The sequence below is a fragment of the Sarcophilus harrisii genome, chromosome 1, assembly GCF_902635505.1.
Source record: "Sarcophilus harrisii chromosome 1, mSarHar1.11, whole genome shotgun sequence".
In the NCBI taxonomy this organism is placed as follows: Eukaryota; Metazoa; Chordata; class Mammalia; order Dasyuromorphia; family Dasyuridae; genus Sarcophilus; species Sarcophilus harrisii.
In genome coordinates, this window is record NC_045426.1 from 65,822,092 (window position 1) to 65,847,776 (window position 25,685).

Sequence of the window (25,685 nt, forward strand, 5' to 3'; positions counted from 1 at the left end):
GGAAAAGGGATTGAACTAGAAGAAGAGAAGAGGAGGTAAAATGGGGCAAATTACATAATGTAAAGAGGCATAAAAATCTATTATAATTGAGGGAATGAGCATTATGTGAACTTTAATCTCATTGATTTGCCTCAATGAGAGAATATCAGACATTTATTTTAATATAGAAACTTGTCTCATCATAAAGGGAAGTAGGAGGAGAAAGGGGAAAGGAAAGGGGGAGGTAATAAAATGAAGAAGTAAAAAGGGAAAGACATGAGAAAGGGGGAAAGGCCTTAAAAAGGGAGGGAAGATTGAAGGAGGTGGTGGTCAGAAGCAAAACACTGGTGAGGAAGGAGAGGGGAAAAGGAAAAAGAAAAGTATAACTAGGAGAAATAAGAGGGCAGGAAATAAATAGTAATTTTATTGGTGAATGTGAATGGCATGGACTCTCCCAGAAAACAGAAATGGAGAGCACACTGAATTAAAAACCGGAGGCCTTCAATTTGACATTAATGAGACAACATACCAAAATTTATGGGATGCAGCCAAAGCAGTTTTTTAAGGGAAATTCCATATCTCTAGATGTTTACATGAATAAAATAAAGAGAAAGAGAAAATGCCCAGTGATTTGGTCATGCAAATAAAAACCCTAGGAAAAGAACAAAATAAAAATCCCCAATTAAATAGCAAATTTGCAATTCTGAAAATAAAAAGGGAACATGAATAAAGCAATATATCAGTAAATAAATAGCACAATACAACTACTGAGCTGATTTTATGAAAAAAAAAAGAAAGAAAGAACAGAAAAGGTAAACCTTTAACTAATTTGATTAGAAAAAGGAAAGAAGAAAATGAAATTGCTAGTATCAAAAATGAAAAGGATAAACTTTCTACAAATGAAGAGTAAATTAAAGCAATATTTAGGGGATAGTTTTCTCAACTGTATGCCAATAAATTTGATAATATAAGTAAAATGGTTGAAAACATACAAAATATAGATTGCCCAGATTGAGTCCCATTACATTTTTAGTCCTCATTTAGTCTTATTAAATAGTCCCACGTTAGAAAAAAAAGAAATTGAAATACTATTAATCAACTGCCTGAGAAAAAATCTCCAAGGACAAATGGATTTACAATTGAATTCTATCAAAAATTTAAAGAAAAACTAATTCCAATACTATGGGAACCATTTGGAAAAATAGGGAAAGAAGTAGTCTTACCAAATTCCTTTTATGACACGAATATGATGCTGACACATAAGCTAGGCAAGATCAAAACAGAGAAAGAAAATTATAGGCCAATTTCCCTAATGAATATTGATGCAAATATCTTAAATAAAATATTAGCAAATAGATTCCAGAAAGTTATCACCAGGATAATATACCATAACCAAGTAGGATTTATACCAGGAATGCAGGGCAGGTTCAATATTAGGAAAACTATTAACATAATTGACTATATCAATGACCATAGTAGAAATGATATGATAATCTCGATAGATGCAGAAAATGCATTTGACAAAACCATTCCTGTTAAAACACTTAAGTGCATAGAAGTAAATGGAGTTTTCCTTAAAATAATTAGCAGCATCTTTTTAAAACCATTAACAAGCATTATATGTAATGAGGATAAACAAGAAGCATTCCCAATATGATTAGGGGTGAAATGAGGTTGCCCACTATCACCATTACTATTCAATATTGTACTAGAAATGTTAGGTTTAGCAATGAGTAGAACAATAAATTAGAGGAATTAGAGTAGGTAATGAGGAAACCAAATTATCCCTCTTTGCAGATGATATGATGGTATATTTAGACAATTCTAGAGAATCAAATAAAAACTACTATAAACAATTGACAAATTTTAGCAAAATTGCAGGATATAAAATAAATACACAGTAATCATCAGCATTTCTAGGTTATCAACAAAGTCCAGCAGCAAGAGATACAGAAAGAAATTCCTTTTAAAATTATTGTAGCTAATATATTTGGGAGTCTACCTACCAAGACAAAGTCACTAACTACATGAAAACAATTTCAAAGCATTTTCGATGCAAATAAGTCAGAGATAAACAATTGGAAGGATATCTAGTGTTCACGTATAGGCCAAAGTAAAATAATAAAAATGAAAATACTACCTACATTCTTCTACTTATTCAGTGCCATGCCCATAAAAATATCAAGAAATTAATTTACAGAGCTAGAAAAACAATAACAAAGTTCATGTGGAAAAACAAAAGGTCAAGAATTTCAAGAGAATTAATGGGAAAAACACAATTGAAGGTAGTCTAGTTGTACAAGATGTAAAACTATATTATGAAGCAGTGAACATCCAAATAATTTGGTATTGGCTAAGAAATAGAGTAGTGAATCAGTGGAATAGGTTAAGTTTACAAGACACAGTAGTCCATTACTATAGTAATCTAGTGTTTGATAAACCCAAAGACCTCAGCTTCTGGGATAAAAACTTACTATCTGACAAAAAATGCTGGGAAATTTGGAAACTAGTATGGCAGAAACTAGGTATTGACCAACAATTTATACCCTATACTAAGATAAGGTTAAAATGGGTTCATGACTTAGACAGAAAGAGTCATATTATAAGCAAATTAGAAGAACAAAGGATAGTAGTCTACCTCTCAGTACTGTGGAGAAGGAATTTATAGCCAAAGAAGAACTAGAGTGCATTAAGGAATGCAAAATGGATAATTTTGATTATATTAAATTAAATTTTTTCTATACAAACAAAACCAATGCATACAAGATTAGAAAGGAAGTGAAAACTGGGAACAAATTTTACTTCCAAGACTTCTGATAGAGGTTCATTTCTAAAATATATGGAGAATTGACTCAAATTTCTAAGAACACAAGTCATTCTTCAACTGGTCAATGGTCAAAGGACATGAACAGAAAATTTACAGATGAAGAAATTAAAATCATTTGAAAAAATGCTCTAAATCACTGTTGATCAGAGAAATACGAATGAATACAACTCTGAAGTACCACTACACACCTCTCAGATTGTCTAAAATAACAAGAAAAGATAATGATAAACGTTCAATGTGATGTGGGAAAACTAGGACACTAATATATTGTTGGTAGTATTGTGAACTGATCCAAGCATTCTGGGGAAAAATTTGGAGTTATACCCAAAGCTATCAAGCTGTGCATACTCTTTGATCCAGTAGTGTCTCTACTGGGGCTGAGAGATCATTAAAAAGGGAAAAGGATCCACATTACAAAAATGTTTGTAGCAGTTCTTTTTTGCAGTGGAAAGGAATTGGAAACCAAGTGAATGTCCATCAGTTGGGGAATGACTGAATAAATTATGGTATATGAATTTTATGGAATATTATTGTTCTGTAAGAAATAAGAAGCAGGATGATTTCAGAGAGGCCTGGAGACACTGACATGAACTGATGCTAAGTGAACTAAGCAGGATCAGGAGATCATTGTACACATCAACAGCAATATCGTACAGTGATCAATTCTGGGACATGGCTCTTTTCAACAATGAGATGATTGAGGCCAATTCCAGTGATTTTGTGATGAAAAGAGGAATCTATACCAGAGAGAGAACTGTGAGAATTGAATGTGGATCACAACATACTATTATCACTCTTTTTGCTGTTGTTTACTTGAGTTTTGTTTTCTTTGTTTTCTTTGAGTTTCTTTCTCTTTCCTTTTGATCTAATTTTTCTTATGCAGAAAGATAATTGTATAAATAGGTTTACATATATTGGGTTTAACATATATTTTAATATGTATAACATATATTGGCTTGCTTGCCATCTAGGGAAGGGGATGGGGGAAAGAGGGGAAAATTTAGAGCACAAGACTATGCAAGGGTCAAGGTTAAAAATTATCCATCCATATGTTTTGAAAATTAAAAAAATAATAAAAATAAAAAGAGGTCCATCCAATACCCAAAGTATGTATTAAGGGCCAAATCCATCTTGGTGCTGTATTTTCATCTGTCTATCATCTATCTCTATCATTTCTCTATTTATCCTTTAGGTTGTAGTTTGCCAATTCCAGAATTATACTGTGCTGTGTCCCTTATTAAATATCACAGCAAGGTAAATAAAAAAAGAAACCTTCAAAAGTAGCACAATTCACCGTAGAAACCTGTGCCACTAATGGAAGAAAGGGCATGTGTGAAAAATATGTATAGGAAAACGGTGTTAAAATAACATGTGACCAAAGAAAGTTTGGTGGAGAGGGAACTTGTCTTACTAAGACAATTCACATTCCAAAGGATGTGTTTCCAAAGGAAATGCTTTTTTGTGCATGAAAATATATTTTGCTATTGAAGATCTCATCTGATGGGCTACTTGCCCTCTCTCCCCCCAGCTGTTATTCTGTTTAAAACTTCTACTGTGCTACATATTCTGACTTTCTACTGACTAGATAATAAGAAGCTTCTCCCCTGAAGAATAATGATGCCTTTATTTTTAAAGGACATACCTTTAGGACTATTACTTATTCTTTTGTTAGTCAGACCCATTCCATTATTTGGATTTGCTTTATTTTTCAAGCTACAACTCTCTGATATTTGAGTCTAGTGGAATAAATTCCTTTGAACCAACATGCTTATGGATTAGGCATATGTAAATCATAAAATCACACAGAGCAAGACTGGAGTGGCACAGTAAAATTGGTAAATATGGATTCCTGATGGTAGTAAATCATTGTTTTTTCTACATATCAATGCTCACTTCATGGGGCAAGAAAAGCGATTACTACCTGGATGTCAAGAGAAGAATGACATTTGAGTTTCTGGTGAGAGTAGAAACTTGAAATTATTAACTGGTCTTCAAGTATTATCAGAGTCTTTTGTAGATAGTATTATAGATATCCAACCTAAGTATTTGTGAGATGTATAAAATAAATTGAGAAAAATACATTTTAGTCATTTTGTCAGTCCTAAAATTATATATTTTTAGAGCTAAAATGCTTCAGAGGATGAGTCAACCCCTTTATTGTGCAGATAAGTAAACAGAAGTCCTGGAAATTCAAATTCTGCAAAGCTATGCAATTAAGTGGTGAGGCTATTAGGAGTAGAATATATATTGCAAAGTAGTATCTCTCCCAGAATATCCCAAGTAAAAATGTTTTAGAAGTATTTTTTTTGCCTAGTTATGAAATGAAGTATTTTCTATTAAAATGTTTTTGCCAGTTAATAAATTATTCTGATTTTATCCAGAGTTGTTGTTCAGGGAAAAAATAACAAATTCAGTATTATCTACCTGCTCCTATTAAACATAGCCTCCACAAAAAAGACTTTAAAAAATCAAATTATTTGCTGATTAGGAAAACACATGAATTTCTAGCTTATCTCCTTTATTGTTAGTTTTCTCTAGACACTATTATTTTTATATCGTATAAAAACATAAAACACAGACCTACAAAAAATGTACAAATAACCCTGTATAGTTTACTGATGTTTTCTTTGCTTTTTCTTTATATTTTCCTTTAAAACAACCATGTTGTTCCCTCTTTAGGCTAATTGACAGCTTTTTTTTTTTTTCTGGATTAGTTTCAGTATAATTGTTCTGCATTAGACTAGTAAAAGTGATAGAGTGGGAAAATAGTATATGAGTACAGCAGTAACCAAACTATTTTGAGCATATACTTAATAATATAGTATATATATATATATGCATATAGATTTATAATATATGCATATACACTATAAATCATGTGATTATATTTCTATATTTATAATTGTATCCATTATAAAACTTACACAAATAGCAATTATAAAGCATTTATAAAAGAAAAAAATAGTTTTTTTTTTAATGGAGAAAAGGTCTTTTTTCCCCTCCATAAATTATACTAATGATATTTTGTGAAAGTAGTACAATGGAATATGATTTATTATTTTTGAAAATCTTGATGCTATATTTTGTGATATAGTTTTTAGATCTAATTCCAACTTTTATATATTTAAATATTCTTAAAGACATGATTTTAATAATTGGTTTAGCTGGAAAACTCACAGATCAAAACAGATAAAGTGCAACATTGTCTGTACTTACTAAGTTATGGTACTTATTATTTTATTTCCCCCAAAATGCTGACTTTTTTGTTTTTGTTGAAATTTGCTTAATACATTTTGATCTATCTACCTATCTATCTATAGTTACATGTGTGTAAACATTCATTAATGAAAAAGATGGTATAATTGTGTTGGAAATAAGCCCATTTTGGTCTATTTCAGGAAGCATGGCATGCAATTCATTTGCCCATTCTTTTATTAGTTAATAACATCCCTTGGTTTCAGCCCTCAAGGCCTTTGTAATAGTCATCATTATATTAACTTGCTAGAGATCCAGGATAAAAAGTCTTAGCACTGTTCTCAGCTTAAGTGTAAATAGTTGCTCATTAATTTCACTCCTTGTGAATCAGTTTCCTCATCTGTAAAATATGAAAGTTGTGAAATCTTTAACTTGAATGCTTGAAGAAGGCAACAAACATTTCCCCAGCAATAATATATATTTGAACCATCATTCATTGCTTTTATAGATGGAATAGTTAAGAAAAATAATAACAACAACAACAAAAATCTTGGGATAGCATCCATTTAGCTCCACCTTTGATCTCAGAAGGGAAGGCAGAAGGGAAAAACACATAATGAGTCTATACTGAAAGGATGGAGAAGAAAACTCACACATCAAGTAAAAACAAAATTAGCTTATTGGTCTGACCACATAGTCAATGAGGTCTCTATAGGGAAAAGCTGCATGCAATCCCATAGGTAAAAATCATTCTGTTTGCAAGAGGCTAGCAGCCATAAGAACAATGAGAAATATTATAATTCATCTTTAATTGAAGGAACATAACAAGAAAATGAATCTAATGAAAGAACATAATTTTATTTTTTTTAAGAAATACTCACAATTCTGATACTTTGAGAATGATAGGAATGAATCACCTTTATGAAGGTAAATTTGAACTCTTCTCATCAACTCTGCAAATCACTCAGTCAATGTGCTTATTGAATAGACCTTGAACATCCAAACAGTAGAGAGGGTTGTCATGATCAAAAACCACACTGAAATCACTTTCAGAAAAGTAAGTTACCATAAATTTCTTTTTCTACCAAAATTGATTTTTGTTAAAGTTGATCTTAGAATGAGTATTCCCAATTTCCCCAACATGACAATTTACTTTACTCTGTTGATTCCATTCTTCTAAGAGTGAAAATAAAATAATGAATAAAAATTCACTAATGATTTTGTCAAAAAGAAGTGTGAACTAGAAATATAGATTACAATTATGTAGTATGACATCAAGGTTACTGAATTTAGAATCAAGAATTTTTGTTGAAATCCCATTTCTGCTATTTCATGACCTTGTACAATCCCTTAAACTTTTTGAATACCAACTTATGTAGCGATAAAATGAAATTGCAATAAATTATATCTATATTCTTTTCATCTCTAAATCATCTGTCTACATCTACACCTCTTTTCAGTATTATTGAGTAGGGTAGGTTAATTATAAGGGTTTGAAGATAATACTAGCAAATGTTGAGACATTTTTAAAATAACTTTTTATTAACAGAACATATGCCTGGGTAACTTTTTTAAAAAACATTATCCCTTGCACTCACTTCTGTTCCGACTTTTCCCTTCCCTTCCTCCACCTCCTCCCTTAGATGGCAAGCAGTCTTATATGTGTTAATATGTTATAATATATTCTAGATACAATATATGTGTGTAGAGCTGAACAGTTCTCTTGTTGCACAGGGAGAATTGGATTCAGAAAGTAAAAATAATCTGGGAAGAAAAACAAAAATGCAAACAGTTTACACTCATTTACCAGCGTTCCTTCTCTGGGTGTAGCTGCTTCTATCCATCATTGATCAATTGGAACTGAGTTAGATTTTCTCTTTGTTGAAGATATCCACTTCCATCAGAATACATCCTCATACAGTATCATTGTTGAAATATATAATGATCTCATGGTTCTGCTCATTTCACTTAGCATCAGTTCATTTAAGTCTCTTTAAGCTTCTCTATATTCATCCTGCTGGTCATTCCATAACATTCATATATCACAATTTACCCAACCATTCTCCAATTGATGGACATCCATTCATTTTCCAGTTTCTAGCCACTACAAACAGGGTTGCCACAAACATTTTGGCACATACAGGTTCCTTTCCCTTCTTTAGTATCTCTTTGGGATATGAGCCCAGTAGTAGCACTGCTGATCAAAGGGTTTGCACAGTTTGATAACTTTTGGGGCATAATTCCAGATTGCTCTCCAGAATGGTTGGATTTGTTCACAACTCCCAACAGTGCATCAATGTCCCAGTTTTCCTGCATCCCCATCCAACATTCATCATTATTTTTTTCTTTCATCTTAGCCAATCTGACAGGTGTGTAGTGGTATCTTAGAGTTGTCTTAATTTGCATTTCTCTGATTAATAATGATTTGGAGCATCTTTTCATATGGCTAGAAATAGTTTCAATTTCTTTATCTAAAAATTGTATGTTCATATCCTTTGACCATTTATCAATTGGAGAATGGCTTGATTTCTCATAAATTAGAGTCAATTCTCAAATTTTGGAAATGAGGCCTTTATCAGAACCTTTGACTAAAAATGTTTTCCCTCCTAATCTTGTTTGCATTAGTTTTGTTGTACAAAAGCTTTTTAATTTAATATAATCAAAATTTTCTATTTGTGATCAGTAATGATCTCTAGTTCTTCTTTGGTCACAAATTCCTTCCTCCTCCACAAGTCTGAGAGGTAAACTATCCTATGTTCCTCTAATTTATTTATGACCTAGTTCTTTATACCTAAATCATGGACCCATTTTGATCTTACCTTGGTATATGGTGTTAAGTGTGGGTCCATGCCTAATTTCTGCCATACTAATTTCCAATTTTCCCAGCTGTTTTTGTCAAATAATGAATTTTCATTGCAAAATTTGGGATCTTTGGGTTTGTCAAACATTAGATTGCTATAGTTATTGACTACTTTGTCTTGTGAACCTAACCTAGTCCACTGATCAACTAATCTATTTCTTAGCCAATACCAAATGGTTTTGGTGAGTGCTGTTTTATAATAAAGTTTTAGATCAGGTACAGCTAGGCCACCTTCATTTAATTTTTTTCCCATTAATTCCCTTGAAATTCTTGACCTTTTGTTCTTCCATATGGATTTTGTTGTTATTTTTTGTAAGTCATTAAAATAGTTTCTTGGGAGTATGATTGGTATGGCACTAAATAAATAGATTAGTTTAGGGAGTATAGTCATCTTTATTATATTCGCTCAGCCTATCCAGGAGCACTTAATATTTTTCCAATTATTTAAATCTGACTTTATTTGTGTGGAAAGTGTTTTGTAATTTTGCTCATATAATTCCTGACTTTCCTTTGATAGATAGATTCCCAAATATTTTATGCTATCGACAGTTATTTTGAATGGAATTTCTCTTTGTATCTCTTACTGTTGGATTTTGTTGGTGATGTATAAAAATGCTGAGGATTTATGGGGATTTATTTTGTATCCTGCAACTTTGCTAAAGTTATGAATTATTTCTAATAGCATTTAGTAGAATCTCTGGGGTTCTCTAAGTATAACATGATATCATCTGCAAAGAGTGATAGTTTGGTTTCCTCATTACCTACTCTAATTCCTTTAATCTCTTCCTTGACTCTTATTGCTGAGGCTAGCATTTCTAATAAAATATTGAATAATAATGATAGTGGTCAACCTTGTTTCACTTCTAATCTTACTGGGAAAAGTTCCAGTTTTCCCGATTACATATGATGCTTTCTGACAGTTTTAAATATATGCTTCTGACTATTTTAAGGAAAAGTCCATTTATTCCTATCATCTCAAGTGTTTTTATTAGGAATGGATGTTGGATTTTATCAAATGATTTTTCTGCTTCTATTGAGATGATCATATAGTTTTTGTTAATTTGGTTATTGATATAGTCAATTATGCTAATAGTTTTCCTAATATTGAATGAAACCTACATTTCTGGTATAAATCCTACTTGGTCATAGTATATTATCCTGGGGATGATTTTCTGAAATCTTTTTGCTACGATTTTATTTAAGATTTTAGCATCACCTAAACTACTCTATTTATTTAGTGCTATACCAATCTGACTTCCAAGAAAATATTTTAATGATCTAGAAAAAATAACAACAAAATTCATATGGAATAATAAAAGGTCAAGAATCTCAAAAAAATTAATGAAAAAAAAATCAAATGAAGGTGGCTTAGCTGTACCTGATCTAAAACCTATTAAAAACAGTCCCAAAACCATTTGGTATTGTAAGAAATAAAGTTGATGTGGAATAGGTTAGGTTCAAAGACAGAATATCAACTTAGAATTTAGTTTTGATAAACCCAAGATGCTCACTTTTGGGATAAGAACTCATTATTTGACAAAACTGGGGATAACTGGAAATTGTATGGAGAAATTAGGCATGGATCCACACTTAACACCAATATAAGATAAGATCAAAATGGGTCCATATTTGACATAAAGAACGAGATTATAAACAAATTGGAGGAACAAGGATGTTTTCTCTGACTTGTGAAGGGAAAGAAATTTTATAAAGAGAACAAGACCATTATTGATCACAAAATAGAAAAATTTTGATTAATCAAATTAAAAGCTTCTATAAAACAAAATAATTAAACAAGATTGAAGGAAACCAAACGGGAAAACATCATCACAGTTAAAGGTTCTGATAAAACCCTATTTTAAAAATATAGAGCTGACTCTAATTCAAAGAAAAGCCTTCTCAATTATAAATGGTCAAAGATATAACGACAATTTTCAGATGATGAAATTAAAATCATTACCACCATATGAAAGAGGTTTTAAATCATTAATCAGAGAAATGCAAATTAAGACAACTCAGATAACTACACCCTTCAAAGGGCTAAGTACAGGAAAAATAATGATGAGTGTTGGGAGGAGGGGAAAACGGAACTGATACATTTTGGTGGAGCTGTGACCCAACCATTCTGGAAACAATGGTTTGCCCCAAAATTATCAAACTGTCATACCCTTTAACCCGATGTTCTACTACTAACCCCAAGGAGTACTAAAGAAGGAAAGGACCTAAGGCCAAAATTTTTGACAGCCCTGGTTTTGGGCTGAAGTGGAAACTAGTGGCTGCCCATCAATTGGAGAATGGTTTAAATTTTTGTTAGAATTTATGGAATATTATTGTTCTTGAAAATGACCCAACATGAATACAGAGAAGCTTGGAAAATTACATGAACTGATGCAAAGTGAAATGAGCAAACAAGAGATCATTATATAAACAAAATACTGTATGAAGATGTAATTTGATGGAAAGGTTTTTGACAAAAGACCTAATTCATTTTTAATTGATCAATATGGACAGAAGCAGCTACACCCAAAGGGAAAAAAAAACACGGGAAATGAATGTAAACTGTTTGCATTTTTGTTTTTCTTCCGGTTACTTCACCTTCTAATCAATTCTTCCTGTGAACAATAAAAACTGTTTGGATCTAAAACATTGTATCTAGGATAATAGGATATTCAACATATAGGACTCTTGCCATCTAGGGGGGGGGGGGGGAGGGTGGGAGGGAAAAATCGGAACAGAAGTGAGTGCAAGGGATAATGTTGTAAAAAAAAAATTACACAGGCATGGATTCTGTCAATAAAAAGTTACTATAATTAAAAAACAAGATTTTAGCATCAATATGCATTAGGGAGATTGTTCTATAATTTTCTTTCTCTGTTTTCAACCTACCTGGATTAAGTATCAGTACCATGTCTGTGTCATAAAAGGAATTTGATAGGACTCCTTCAATCACTATTTTTTCAAATAGCTTATATCACATTGGAGTTAATTGTTCTTTAAATGTTTGGTAGAATTCACATGTAAATCCATCTGGTCCTGGGGATTTTTTTCTTAGGGATTGTTAATAGCTTGTTCTATTTCTTTTGTAAAATAGGACTGCAAGACATTTACTTCTTCCTCTGTTAATCTGGGCAAGCTTATTTTAAGGATTCTTCCATTTCATTTAAGTTATTGAATTTATTGGATAAAGTTAAAAATAACCTAATTATTGTGCTAATGTTCTTATTATTGAGCTCCCTTTTTTTTTCATTTTTATTTTTTATTATAGTTTGTTTATTTACAAGATACATGCATAGGTAATTTTTCAGCATTGACAGTTGTAAATTCTTTTGCTCCAACTTTTTCCCTCCTTTGCCCCACCCCTTTCCCCAGATGGCAGGTTGATCAATACATGTTAAATATGTTAAAGTATATGTTAAATACACTATATGTATACATGTCCAATCAGTTATTTTGCTGTATAAAAAGAGTTGGACTTTGAAATAGTGTACAATTAGCCTGTGAAGGAAATACAAAATGCAAGCAGACAAAAACAGAGGGATTGGGAATTCTATGTAGTGGTTCATAGTCATCTCCCAGAGTTTTTTCGCTGGGTGTAGCTGGTTCAGTTCATTACTGCTCTATTGGAACTGATTTGGTTCATCTCATTGTTGAAGAGGGCCATGTCCATCAGAATTGATCATCATATAGTATTGTTATTGATGTATATAATGATCTCCTGGTCCTGCTCATTTCACTCAGCATCGGTTCATGTAAGTCTCTCTAGGCCTTTATGAAATCATCCAGCTGGTCATTTCTTTCAGAATAATAATATTCCACAATAATCACATACCACAATTTATTCAGCCATTCTCTAATTGATGGGCATCCACTCAGTTTCCAGTTTCTGGCCACTATAAAGAGGGCTACCACAAACGTTCTTGCATTACAGGTCCCTTTCCTTTCTTTAAGATCTCTTTGGGATACAAGCCCAGTAGTAACACTGCTGGGTCAGAGGGTATGCACAGCTTGATAGCTATTTGAGCATAGTTCCAAATTGCTCTCCAGAATGGCTGGATGTATTCACAATTCCACCAACAATGTGTCAGTGTCCCAGTTTTCCCGCATCCCCTCCAACATTGTGTATTATCTTTCCCTGTCATTCTAGCCAATCTGATAGGCATGTAGTGGTATCTCAGAGTTGTCTTAATTTGCATTTCTCTGATTAATAATGATTCAGAGCATCTTTTCATATATCTAGAAATAATTTCAATTTCTTTGAGAATTGTCTGTTCATATTGTTTGACCATTCATCAACTGGAGAAAAGCTTGATTTCTTATAAAGTTAATTCTCTATATATTTTGGAAATGAGGCCTTTATCAGAACTTTTGACTGTAAAAATGTTTTCCCAGTTTATTGTTTCCCTTCTAATCTTGTCTGCATTAGTTTTGTTTGTACAAAAACTGTTTAATTTGATATAATCAAATTTTAATATTTTGTGATCAATAATGATTTCTAGTTCTTCTTTGGTCATAAATTCTTTCCTCTTCTACAGGTCTGAGAGGTAAACTGTCCTATTCTCTTCCAATTTTTTTTATAAACTCATTTTTTATGTCTAGGTCAGGAACCCATTTTGACCTTATCTTGGCATATAGTGTTAAGTGTTGGACAATGCCTAGTTCCTGCAATAATAATTTCCAGTTTTCCCAGCAATTTTTGTCAAATAGTGAGTTCTTATCTGAAAAGCTGAGGTCTTTGGGTTTGTTATACACTAGATTATTAATGTTATTGGCTGTTTTGTCCTTTGAACCTAACCTATTCCACTCTTCTATTTCTTAGCCAATACCAAATGGTTTTGGTGAGTGCTGCTTTATAATATAATTTTAGATCTGGTACACTTATGCCACATTCATTTGATTTTTTTTCATCAATTCCCTTGAAATTCTTTAACTTTTGTTTTTCCATATGAACTTTGTTGTTTATTTTTTCTAGGTCATTAAAATAGCTTTTTGGGAGTCTGATTGGTATAGGATTAAATAAATAGATTAGTTTAGGTAGTATTGTCATCTTTATTATATTTGGTCACCCAATCCAAGAATATTTAATATTTTTGCAATTGGTTAGATCTGACTTTATTTATGTGGAAAGAGTTTTGTAGTTTTGCTCATATAGTTTCTGATTTTCCCTTGGCAGATAGATTCCTAAATATTTTATACTATCAGTAGTTACTTTAAATGAAATGTTTCTTTGTAACTCTTAACTGTTGGATTTTGTTTGTGATATATAAGAATGTTGATGACTTATGTGGGTTTATTTTGTATCCTGAAACTTTGTAAAAGCATGGATTATTTATAATAGCTTTTTAGTAGAATCTCTGGGGTTCTCTAAGTATACTATCATGTTATCAGCACAGAGTGATAATTTGGTTTCCTCATTGCCTACTCTAATTCCTTTAATTTCTTTCTCAGCTTTTATTTCAAAAGCTACCATTTCTAATACAATATTGAATAGTAACAGTGATAGTGGGCAACCTTTTTTCACTCTTGATCTTATTGGGAATGGTTGCAGTTTGTCCCCATTACATATGATGCTTACTGATGGTTTTAAATAGATGCTACTGATTATTTTAAGGAAAAGTCCATTTATTCCTATCCTTTCAAGTGTTTTTAATAGCAATGGATTTTGGATTTTATCAAATGCTTTTTCTGCATCTATTGAGATGATCATATGTTTTTTGTTGATTTGTTTATTAATATGGCCAATTATACTGATAGATTTCCTAATATTAAATCAGTCCTGCATTCCTGGTATAAATCCTACTTTATCATGGTGTATTATCCTGGGAATGATTTTCTGTAGTCTTTTTGCTAATATCTTTTACCTTTTCCAATTCATATTTCAGGAAGTTTTTACTCTCTTGCATAGCTCCTCTTCCCTTTCCCCATTTTTCATGTAGCTCTCTTTTAAGATTTTTAATGGTCTGTTCTAGGAGACGTTTGTGTGATGGGAACCAGGTTATATCCCCCTATGGGGATTTGTCTGGAGACTGTTTGCTATTAGTCTCCTTGGAGTTGAAAACCTGCTCTCTTTCTGTATAGAAGCTATTGATTGTCCTTGTGATTTTTTTTACTCATTTTTTTTTAAAAGCCTGTAGGGTCTACCTTCAGAGCCAGCACATTACCAGCTTCTTCTGCAGAGCAGGGATAGGTCTATGGACAGTAGCTCTCCTGCAATTGGGCTGCAAAGACTGGTGAGGTACAGGAGTGTTCTGGGAAAAAGTTTCTGCACTGGAAGTGACTCAGACCTAGCTAGTACAGGGCCAAACTGGGGAAGTGCTCAGTGAATAACCCCATTCTGTGGATTAATGATGCCCTGGTGCTAGAAACTGAGCAGTGTAAGTGTCACTACTCCAAGCCAAAGCTCGCTGTTTGATCTCCAACCATATGACTCAAGAGAAGCAGAAAAAGGAAAAAGGAAGTCTTGAAAACTGTATTTCTGTTGTGGATATACATAAAGACCACATGTATAATTTGATTTTAATGATATAACATAAAAAAGGGAAGTAGAAATGTGATACCCTTTGGTCCAGCAGTGTTACTACTGGGCTTATATCCCAAAGAGATTTTAAAGAAGGGAAAGGAACCTGTATATGCAGGAATGTTTGTGGCAGCACTCTTTGTAGTGGCCAGAAACTGGAAATTGACTGGATGCCCACCAATTGGAGAATGGCTGGATAAATTGTGGTATATGAATATTATGGAATATTATTACTCTGTAAGAAATGACCAGCAGGATGATTTCAGAAAGGCCTGGAGAGACTTACATGAACTGATGCTGAGCAAAATGAGCAGGACCAGGAGATCATTATATACTTCAGCAACAATACTATATGACAATCAATTCTGATGGACATGGCACTCTTCAACAATGAGATGAACCAAATCAGTTCCAATAGAGCACTAATGAATTGAACTAGCTACCCCCAGCGAAAGAACTCTGGGAGATGACTATGACCACTACATAGAATTCCCAATCCCTATATTTTTGTCTGCCTGCATTTTTGATTTCCTTCACAGGCTAATTGTACACTATTTCAAAGTCCAATTCTTTTTGTACAGCAAAATATCTGTTTGGACATGTATATATATATTGTATTTAACTTATACTTCAATGTATTTTACATGTGTCAACCTGCCATCTGGGGAAAAGCGTGGAGGAAAGGAGGGGAAAAGTTGGAACAAAAGATTTTGCAATTGACAATGCTGAAAAATTACCCATGCCTATATCTTGAAAATAAAAGCTATAATAAAAAAATTTAAAAATAAAAATAAAATAAATAAAAAAATATAGGTAAAAGAAAAAAAAAAAGGAAAGAAAGTTACTTGTTTGCCTGAGGATATGCTGAAGCATGTTTCAGTTCGCAGAACTGGAGTCTGCCCAGTCTCCTGGCTATGCATGTGGAAGTTCCTGGTATTGGTATTTTTTTGCTCCCCTACACTGATGTCCAGGATCTAATACTGGTTTGTTGTTATTGCTGGGGTGGTTCCTGAACTGGATTGTGTTCCCCCTTCACCCTAAAATGATGCGGCGATGTCTTTTGATTCAAGTGTAAATTGGATTTAAGTGAGGCAGAATTTCATGAAGTCATAGACCTCACTTTCTCTTCTAAAGCCATCACTGTCCAGTGGTGCAAGAGTCAAGACTACTGGTGTTGACTCCAGATACAGTGGATAACCTTGATGTCTTCATTATCTAGCAAAGTTCTAATCACTCCATAATACCTGAATAACTTGCCTTCAGGGCCATTAGAACAAATTGTTCTTACCTACTCCAACATGGGAAGTCTTACACACTTCTAAACACTCCCCAACCCACTGTGGGGTTTGAGATCCCTAGTGAAATACACCTTTCTTGTCTATCGTTCAACTTTCAAAACTTATTTCACACACACTTTTTATTGTTTTTTTGTATTGTTCCAGGATTTATTTTGGACTATTATTTTATGATTGTTTGGAGGTGAGTATGGAAAAATTACAGTGATTTTCTGCTTTCTCTGTCATCTTGGCTCCTGGAAGTTTTCTCATTACTTTTTATTTAAAATTAATCTTCTCTTTGACTTTTTCAGGATTTCTATTTTGATATTTAATTGAGGATTTTTGATTTTTTTCTTTTTCTGCATTATTTTTGTTTCATGCCTTATTCATTGATTTGGCCTATTTTGTATTGACTTGGGAATGTAGAAATACAAAGTTTCTCCTAAGTACTGCTTTGTCTGCCTCCCATAATTTTTGTAATACTTGTCCAACTGTTGTTCTTTTTCATTAAATTATTGATTCTATTATTTGTACTTTGACTTACTCATTCTAAAGTGTTAGATGATTTATTTAACAAATTACTTTTTAATTTATGTTTCCATAAAACTTAATTGATTGCATTTTTATTGCAGTTTGATCTTAAAAAGGATGTCTTTAATTTCTCTGATTTTTGCCTTTTATGAGATTTTTAATACTTTAAAAATCATCAGTTTTTGTGAAGGTATCTGTACAACTGGTAAGAAAAGCTATATTCATTTCTATTCCCATTTAGTTATCTCCAGAGATTTATTGTATATAACTTTTATAAAACTGCATTCTTACTCTTAACTTCTTTCTTACATATTTTAGTCTTGGATTTATTTAGTTCTGAGAAGGGAAAAGTTTGGTATCTTACTACTATAGTTTGACTCTTTCCTGCTTTAATATATTTAATTTTTATTTTAAAAATGTGGATACTCTGTCATTTGGTAAATATATGTTTATTATTTATTTTAGCAAGCTAGTTCCCCTCGATTTATCTTTCTATTAGATATACTTTTATTTTTGCTTTGTCTGAGATCATGATGAGTATCCCTGCATTTTTTTTGAATCAGCAAAGACATAATATATTCTGCTTCATTTCTTCATTTTAATCTTGTGTATCTCTGTTTCAAATGCTTGTTTTTATGGTTGGATTCTATTTTATAATTCTGTTTGCTACCCATTTCATTTTGTGGGTGAATTAATCTCATTTACATTCATAATTATGATCACTATCTGTGCATTTCTCTCAATCCTATATTCTTCTACTTATCTTTTTATTCTCCTTCTCCCTTTTATCCCTCTGCAAAAGTCTGTTTTGCTTCTGACCTTTACTTCCCTTAATTTTTTTTTATATTTTACAATATTATTGAATATTCTTCAAATATCTTTTCTTTATGTTGCTTATAGTGATCAATATTTTACCTTATTAGAAGCATTTGCTATGATTATCAAAATGGTTCAATCTTTTGGACACATTTTTGCCCTCGACAAAACTGTTTTGAATATTTGCAGATTTCATCAAATCATACTTTGAGATTGCTTTCTCTAGAGCAACTTAATTTTGCCAAAAAAGAAACCACGGCCTTCCATTCTACATGGAAGCAGATGACTTCCCCAGAGTCTCAGAGCTAAGAAGTAACTTTGCTTTTTGCAGCAAGAGTTGAGCTTTGGTTTTCTGCCTTGTCATCATGAGTTCCTTTACTACACCATGAAGCCACTCATTAAAATTAAAACTGATTTCATGATGGTGGCCCGCTAAAGGAATTTAACAGTACTTATATCTTGATTTAATGACTTCTTTGTTTCTACCATCTGTCTCTTTGCAAAAATAATGCAAGGTTTTATTCTTCCCACAGTGGCCACCTTGTGAGGATAGCTCAGTTCCTAGCTCCTAGCAATAATGTGAAACTGTGCTTTGAAGGCAGCCTTTTTAGCAGTAAATCAAGGGTATAACTAAAGAAACAATTCCATTTTTATCTTCACAATTTATGTGGAACATGTCCCTAGGGTATCTAAAGGTTTAACAAAACCACATATCCCCATGGGTTCCCCACTGGCAGTCTAATGCGGTATTCTTTTTATTGATGCATGAAGGTGCCAGGAGATCAAGCCTCTGTGTGTATGATAGATTAGACTACAGCAAAATTCCATGCTAAACATCAACTGGCTCCTTCTGGGAACTAATTTACTCTCCAAGGACTCTAACAAGACACAGCACTGTGCAGTGAAGTAATCAGTGTCATCTTTCATTATGTACTATTCTAATGAGCTGGGAAACATCATACCTGATAATTACTGAGTATAAATAGCAATTTTCATGTTTTAATGTGTAGCAAACAATCAGCATCATGAATGTTATTATTATCATTATTAATGTTAATATTAATAAACATTTATTGAATTTCTAACTGAAAGATACTATTTTGAGGCTATGAAGACGTTTTTGATGTTGATAAGTGTTAGCATTATTAGAAAGAAAAAAAATAATTTACTTTTTTATTTCTCTCATTCTTTATCCCCTACTTATTTCCTTTTAAAATTATGGAGAAATATTAACTGATAATGCTATAAAAGAAGGACTCCAGCCAGGTGGTTTATTCTATATGCAACTGGTCTTAGAGTGAAGACCTTACTCTGACCTCAGAAACTTTCTGTCTATGTGACTCTGGACAAATCATTTAAGCTCTGTGTACCTCATTTTCCTTTCTTGCAAAATAGGAATAATTATACCCCCAATTTTCTAGTGTTGATATAAGGATTAAATCTAATCCAATTTTCCAATTTTGTTTTTGCTCATTACCTATGTTTTTGCTCATTACTTGGACAAGTCACTTAACTTCTACAGGGAACCATTTTTTATCTGTAAAATAATAAAAATTGGACTAAATGGCTTCTGAGGCACCTTCCAGCTCTCAATCTATGTTCTTAAATATCTACTTCAAGCTGACCTTCCTCTTAATGCTATTCTTATCCAATAGAATGAAAACACTTTTTCTGAACAAAGATTTAAATTTTTATTATTATTATTATTATCTAGCATTTATATAGTATTTTGAAGATTGTTTTGCAAATATTATCTCCTTGGATCTTCATAACAACCATGAGAAGTAGATGTTATAATTATTCTTATTTTCCAGATAAGAAAGCTGAGGTAGGTAAAGGTTAAATTTTTTGTTGTTGTTGTTGTGAGTCCATAATTAAATAAAAATCTGAGGCATAAAGTGAACTCAGCTTTTCTCAACTACAATTTTAGTATCCCATTCACTGCACTACTTAGCTGGCCAAGTTTGTGACTTATACTCCTTTCTCAAATTGCTAGAATTGTTTATCAAATATCTGGGTATTTACCATATAAGAAGATAAAAGAAGTAATAGATAAATAGATAAATTTGTCAAAGTAATAGATAAAAACTAGATGCTAGAAGAGCATGGATAATTGAAAGTAATTCAAATCCATGGACTATCCAAATGTTGTTTCAATTTAATACTTTATTTCCCCCCCAATTACATGTAAAAACAATTTTTAGAATTAATTAAAAGTTTTGAGGTTCCAACATCTCTCCCTTTCTTCATCCACTCCACTGAAAAGGCAAGTAATTTGATATAGGTTATAGATGTACCGTCATACAAAATATATTTTTATCTTAGTCATTTTGTGAAAGAAGGCAGTGGCAGAGATCTGCCTTCAGGGCTGGAGGCACAATGGTGTAGTGAGGCCAGAAAGCTGCTTGAACTCTCTCAGGTTCCCTCAAAAATCACATAAAACCAAAGTTCTGAACAGACTCTGATAAATGGAACCACTCTTCAGTACAAGATAGATTGGGAAAAAACTTTGAGAAAGGGAAGTCTCACTGAGGTGAAAAGAGTGTTCAGCCCAGCTTAGATGGACTCTGAGAAAACTGGTAAGAGGGTCTTAATCACAGCAAATCAACAACTGAGACTCTTAGTCCTGGCTCAGTAGAGGAGCAGATCAATGGGTTAGACAGACTCCAGTCTCAGTTCCAAAGACCAAATCTGGGAAAACAGGTTATTTCCTGAAACGAGAAGGTAAATAAACACAAGGGGCCCTTGTGTTCAAAGCCAGGGATCAGAATTTTACAGGAAGTTTGGGAAAGTGCCTCTCTAACCCCGAAGCAAAGTTTGATCCCAAAAGTAGAAAAAAAATATCAAAAGAAAAGAAAATGATCAAGAAACAAAGAATATAGATCATAGAAAGCTACTATGATGACAGAGAAGATTAAAACACGAACTCAACTGAGAACAAAATATTCACAGAGGAAATCTGTTTAAAAATTATTGAAGTTTTTATTTTCAAAACATATGCAAGTATTATTTCTCAACACTGACCCTTGAAAAACCTTGTTCCAATTGATCCTCCTCTTCACCCCACTCCCTCCCCTAGATACCAAGTAATGCAACATGGGTTAAATATGATAAAAAATATATGTTAAATTCAATATAGGCATATATATATATAATATATATTATATATATAATTATCTTGCTGCACCAAAAAAATCAGATCAAAAAGGAAAAAAATGAGAAAAAAATAAAATTTAAGCAAACCACAACAAAAAGAGTGAAAATGCTATGCTGTGATCTAAACTTCGTTCCCACAGTCTTCTCTCTGAGTGTAGATGGCTCTCATCATCACAAAATCACTGGAAGTTGTGGCGGTTTTCTTGGAGGCTTTGTAAAAGACTTTGTAAAGAAATGTCTTAACACTTTAGTAAAGATTCCAACAGGAAGTGGCTTGAATCATCTCATTGTTGAAGAGACCCACATCCATCTGAATTGATCATTGTATAATCTTGTTGTTGCCATGTACAATGATCTCCTGGTTCTTCTCCTTTCACTTAGCATCAGTTTATATAAGTCTCTCCAGTCATCTCTTAAATCATCCACCTGATCATTTCTTATAGAACAATAATATTAAAAAACATTCATATACTATATATTCAGCCATCCTCCAACTGATGAGCATCCGTTCAGTTTCCAATTTCTTGCCACTACAAAAAGGAATGTCACAAACACTTTTGCACATGCATGTCCCTTTCCCTCCTTTAACATCTCTTTGGAATGTAATCCCAGTAAAGACATTGCTGGATCAAAGGGTAAGCAAAGTTTGATAGCCTTTTGGGCAGAGTTCTAAATTGTTCTCCAGAATGGTTGTATTAGTTCACAATTCCACCAACAACGTATGAATCTCCCAGTTTTCCCATATCCCCTCCAACATTTGTCATTATCTATTCCTGTCAGCCAATCTGAGATGTGTGTAGTGGTACCTCAGAGTTGTCTTAATTTGTATTTCTCTGATCAATATTGGTTTAGAGCAGCTTTTCATATGACTGGAAATGGTTTCAATTTATTCATCTGAAAATTGTCTGTTCATATCTTTGACCATGTATCATTTGAGAATGGCAAGAATTTGAGTCAATTCTCTATATATCCTAGAAATGAGACTTTTATCAGAACCATTAAATGTAAAAAGGTTTTCCCATTTTATTACTTCCTTTCTAATCTTATCTTCATTAATTTTGTTTGTACAAAAAAATTTAACTAATATAATAAAAATTATGTATTTTGTGTTCAACGATGATCTCCAATTCTTCTTTGATCACAAATTCCTTCCATTTCCACAGATTTGAGAGGTAAGTATCTTATGTTCTTCTAATTTGCTTATAATATCCCTCTTTATGTCTACATTGTGAACCCATTTTGACCTTATCTTGGCATACAGTATTAGGAGTGGGTCAATGCCTAGTTTCTGCCATATTAGTTTCCAATTTTCCTAGCAGTTTTTGTCAAATAGTGAGTTCTTATGCCAAAAACTAGATTATTATAGTCACTGATTATTTTATCCAACCTATTCCACTGATCGACTACTCTATTTCTTAGCCAGTATCAGATGGTTTAATTTGCTTTATAATATAATTTTAGGTCTAGTACAGGTAAAGAATATGCATTTGCATTTTTTGCATTAATTGCCTTAAAATTCTTGACCTTTTGTTCTCCTGGATGAACTTCGTTATTATTTTTTCTAAATCTGCAAAGTAATTTCTTGGGAGTTTGATTGATACGGCACTAAATAAGAAGAATAATGTAGATAGTATTGTCATTTTTATTATATTCTCTAGGCCTACATACCCATGAGTAATTGATATTTTCCCACCTGATTAGATCTGACTTTATATGCCTAGAAAGTGTTTTGTAATTCTGTTTATATATTTCCTGATTTTGCCTTGGCAGATAGATTTCCAGATAGTTTATATTATCAATAGTTATTTTGAATGGAATTTCTTTTTGTATCTCTTGCTACTGAACTTTATTGGCAATATATAAAATTCTGATGAGTTATGTAGATTTATTTTATATCCTACAACTTTGCTAAAATTGTGAATTGTTTCTAGGAATTTTTTAGTTGATTCTCTAGGGTTCTTTAAGAGTACCATCATATCATCTGAAAAAGTGATAATTTGATTTTTTCAATAATTTTGGAAACCAAATTGTTCCTCATTGCCTACTCTAATTCCTTTAATCTTTTTTCTTCTATTATTGCCATAGCTAACATTTCTAGTACAATATTGAATAGTAATGGTGTTAATGGGCAAATTTGTTTTATACCTGATCCTATTGGAAATGTTTGTAGTGTGTCCCCATTACATATTATACTTGTTGATGGTTTCAAATAGATGCTACTTATCATTTTAAAGAAAGATCCCATTTATTCCTATAACTTCTACTGTTTTTAATAGGAATGGGTATTGGATTTATCAAATTCTTTTTCTGCATCTATTGAGGTAATCATATGATTTTATGATTTTGGTTAATGATATAGTCAATTATGTTAATAGTTTTCTTAATACCCTAGCCCTAGGTGTATAAATTCTACTTGGTCATAGTGACTTATGGTGGGGATGACTTTCTGTAATCTCTTTGCAAATATTTTATTTAAGATTTTGCCTTTAGATGGTGGACAAGGCACATGGGACTTTCTAAGCTCCTCTCATCTCCTCACAACCAACTATTAAATTCAGTCTCAAAAATAGCACTTGACTGCTAAAATTCTTGAAGATTAGAAGCACACAATTTACCAGCCAAAAATAATCTAGAAGATCTCCAGGAAAGGTTTATCCTGAGGGGCCAGAAACAGACCAGTGCAGTCAGGGATAGACTAGTGTCCTGAGTAGACCTGGGGCAGGAGTGATCTCTGTGGCTAGAGAAGTTATAGAGATGACTCTGCTATATGCTAACTGCTCTGCCTTGATTACAAAGCAGTAAACTGGCAGAGAAATTAAAGCCTAAAACCAGAGGGTACTCTAAAAAATGCCAGAACCCAACAAGATCTGGTTGTAACCACTCAAAACCAGAAATGACTCAGGCAGACCCGTAACACAACCCTGCAGCCACATCCTGCAGTAAAAGGCTTTTGTGGGGGCAGGTACAAATCTGCACAGCAGAGGGGCACAACCGGGGGCAGCCTCTAATCTGCACAGTGGGAAGCTCAGTATGGGGCAATAGAACTTCCCCAGCACACTGTGCTTCCCAGGGGAGAGACAGTTCCAGTCCCTGCAGGGCCATTCACTGCTCAGCTGCTAATACAGTCCCAGGGCAGAATTTGGATTGGGTAGTGAAACTTTTACTGCTCAGCATCTAGCCCCCAGGGCAGTCATTAACATGCACAGCAGGGTTCTTTACAGGGCACTTTCCCAGCTCGGCCCTGCAGGTCTGAGTTACTTCCAGGTGGGGAACTCTTTCCCAGAGCACTCCAGTACCTCTCTACTCTTTGTAGCCTGTTGGCAGGACAGCTACTTGTCCATACACTATCCCTTCTCTGCAGAGGAAGCTGGTGACCTCCTGGCCCTGAAGGCAGACCCTACAGGCTTTTAAAAATGAGTAAAAAAAATCAAAAGGGCTATCTATAGTTTCTATACAGAAAGAAAGTAGCTTTTCAACCCTGAGGAGACTAATAGCAGACAGTCTCTAAACAACTATTGGTGTCCAATACAAAAGGCTCTCCTAGAAGAGACTTTTAAAAACCTTAAAAGAGAACTAAAAGAAAAATGGGGAAAAGAAAGAGAAGCTATACAAGAGAGCAACTACTTCAGAAAATGTGAATTGGAAAAGGAAAAAACCTTCCAAGAAGTGCAGGGAAACAGAATTTGTGAATTGGAAAAAGAAAATAACTCACTAAAAAAAAAAATAGTGAAATGGAAAAAAAAATCCATAGAACAAAACAATTCATTTAAAAAATTGGACATATACAAAAAGAAGTGAAAAAAGGTAATGAAGAAAATAACTCACTAAAAATCAGAACTGAACAAATAGAAATGGCTGATTCATTGAGACATCAAGAATTACTCAAGCAAAACCAAAAAAATGAAAGATTGGAAAAAAATGTCAAATATTTACTTGGAAAAACAACAGACCTGGAAAATAGATCTAGGAGAGATAACCTGAGGATCATTGGACTACCTGAAATGATGATGAAAAAAAGAGCCTAGATACTATTTTACAGGAAATCATCAAAGAAAACTGCCCAAAAATAATAGAACCAGAAGGTAAAATAGGCATTGAAAGAATTCATCAAACACCTCTGAAAAAAGACCCTAAAATAAAAACTCCAAGGAATATTGTGGCCAAATTTCAGAATTTTCAGACTAAAGAAAAAATATTACAAGCAGTCAGGAAAAAACAATTCAAATACTGAGGTGCTACAATAAGGGTCACTCAGGATCTGGCTGCCTCAACATTAAAGGATGGAAGGGCCTAGAATCTGATATTCCAAAAGGCAAAAGAACTTGGAATTCAGCCAAGAATAAACTACCCAGCTAAGCTGAGCATTTTCTACCATGGAAGAAGATGGACATTTAATGAAACAGAGGAATTCCATTTGTTTCTAAGGAAAAAACCAAATTTAAACAAACAAACAAAAAAATCGATCTCCAACCATAGGACTCAAGAGAAGTAGAAAAAGGTAAAAGGAACTCTTGAGAACTGTATTTCTGT